This window comes from Plectropomus leopardus, unplaced genomic scaffold, assembly GCF_008729295.1.
Source record: "Plectropomus leopardus isolate mb unplaced genomic scaffold, YSFRI_Pleo_2.0 unplaced_scaffold27197, whole genome shotgun sequence".
NCBI lineage: Eukaryota > Metazoa > Chordata > Actinopteri > Perciformes > Serranidae > Plectropomus > Plectropomus leopardus.
The window spans coordinates 1-2,482 of NW_024629598.1; the positions used below are offsets into that span (position 1 = coordinate 1).

Here is a 2,482-nt window from a genome sequence, read left to right on the forward strand (position 1 = left end):
CAGCAGGGGGCGCTGCGGCGCGTCAGCGCTGCGTCTCGGCCACCTCAGCAGAGTAAAACAAGAGGCGCTACTAGGCGTGCTGCTCAAAGTACGCCAACTAACCCTGATTCAACAAGAATGATTTTCTAGAAGTCAAACTAACACCAATAATGCCAGCGGATTTACCGAGCAGACATCAGATTTAAGAGTATATTTCGCGGGGTACGTAACTCGACGTTTCTTCCGTCTTCCTTCAGTTTTATTCAGCAGCAGCTCGCTCAGTTAGCGGTGCGCTAGCTCGTTAGCATGCTAAGCTAAAGCCCCACTAAACTGGAGCCGACGGTGACAGCTGACCGTACCTGATGAATGAAAACACTTTTACCAAAAACAGAGATGTGTTTAACAGCGAGGTGCAGTTTGTCTCAACAGTGTCAGTGTCCAGGGTGGCCGTGGTGTTTAAATTATAGACGTTATTGGAAGAATTGTAGCCTAGCGGTCTTATTTAGGAGAACAGCCGCATGTGTTAGCCCGCTAAAGCTACTGCTGACTTCTCCGAGGATATCAAGCCAACTGATAATGACTCTGCTGCTGCTGCTGTGCGATAAATTAACCCCTAGTGGGAGAGATACGTGATTTATTTCAGCTTATATCAGTCGCTGCCATGGTATAATGTAGCTAGCTGCTGCTCGTGTAACTGATATCTCTCTATATATATCCATATGTGCATATTTTGTAATCAAAATTTGAAATACAACTCCTTACTATAGCTGTCAGATGAACAAATCGCAGTAAATAGTATAATATATCCCTCAGAAATGTCGAGGTGTAGAAGTATGAATTAGCATAAAATCTTGATACTCATTTAAATTCAAATAGCTTAGCTTTATTGGCTAATAAATCCTATTTTAAGTTGCTCTCAGTGTGTATACACACAGAACAATTATCAAGAAGATAGAAAAAGACATACAGGTAAAAACAAGATGAACAAAGCTGAAAAAAATAATCACAATCACCTTTATTTGGTTGTCCATGTAGTATAAGGATATAAATAAATACAGAAGAGTACAGAAAGTAACAGTTTAGTTTATAGAGGCACATAAACTAAAATAAGAATTGAGTAGAAACAGAAACTATATAAGAAAATTTGGAGACAAAATGACATGATGAGGGAGTGTACTTTATTTATCAGAGTAGTGGTGAGGGAATCACCAGAGGCCTGATGATAAGATACTATCAAGATACTTAAATCATGATATAATATTATTGTGATTTTAAATATGTTTTGATATGCAGTATTGTGATAACATGTATTGCGTTTTAATACCCTTTTTAATCTGCAAATTATGTTCCCAAAGGAAAAGTTTGTTGTTATTTATGAGAGGTTATAATTTTCAAGTTCAATTTACTTCAGATATTTTTATTAAAGTGAATTGTATCTAACGTACTCAAGAGACTGAAAAAAGCAATTTATTTATACTATCCCCTAGGCTACTAAAATTTAATTTGTATTTCTAACATTACAATTATTATAACAAAAAAAGATATTTGGCGTCCAAGTATTGCTACTATATTGCTACATAAAATAAATCGCGATGATATCTATATCTATATATCTCTCTAAATATCTATTTTTTTTAAAGATATATATTTACATTAATTTTTTGTAATTTTTGTAAATTATTTTTATTTTAATTTTTTTTTGTCTTTTTCCAGATAATTAGTGATGGCTACTACTGAGATGGAATCTGGTTCTTTGGAAAGCAAATCAGAACAAGGGACAGTCGACTCTGATTCAAAGTACCCACTGAAAGTACTTTACTGTGGAGGTATAGTATATAACATTAAATGTAACTGTATATACAATTACTACTGTTGTACAGCCTGTTAACATCTCTGTATGTATGTGTTTATTACTGTTATTATGCATTCATTCATTAAGTACTCGTGAGTCACGAGTATTTCTTTGTAATTCTTGCATTTGAAATGAAATGATGTCAAACATTACTCAGTTCAGCGTCTTTATATGATGTATGTTGTGGCCTTTTCAGAATGTGAAAATGTGATATTTTTTGTTTTGTTTTTTTTGCAGTGTGCTCTCTGCCTACTGAGGTAAGTCATAATAATCAAACAAAAAAAAAAACACATTCTTTTGTTCACTGAAACATTTGAGAAACCAGAATCAGATTTATGGAAGTATGTGCACACACACGCAAGGAATTTGGTTTCTGTTTTAAGTTGCTCTCATTGTACTTACACATAATTCAGGAAAATTTCCTGGCAAAGATAGAAATATAACAGCTGTTCATTAACCCTTTGAAATCTGAGAAAATTTGGTTTGATTTCTTCCAAAAACATAGGGAGAAGGCAACAAGCAACCAGACATGGCTCCAAAGTTAGTGAAAAATTAATTAAAAAGCTACAAGAAAGTTACGTGAAAATAAGCAAAAGAATATTAAAGTAGTAGAATATTAGTAGAAGTAGAATATTAAGTAAAAATATATAT

The 2,482-nt window shown here is 34.0% G+C and overlaps 1 long non-coding RNA gene across 1 annotated transcript; it reads left to right on the top strand.

Moving 5' to 3' along the window:
- The first annotated feature begins 41 nt into the window (after positions 1-41).
- On the top strand, positions 42-2,091 carry LOC121937707. The gene is made up of 3 exons (XR_006105191.1): positions 42-201; positions 1,693-1,805; positions 2,069-2,091. It is a non-coding gene; the product is annotated as an uncharacterized LOC121937707 (long non-coding RNA).
- Positions 2,092-2,482: the final 391 nt, after the last annotated feature.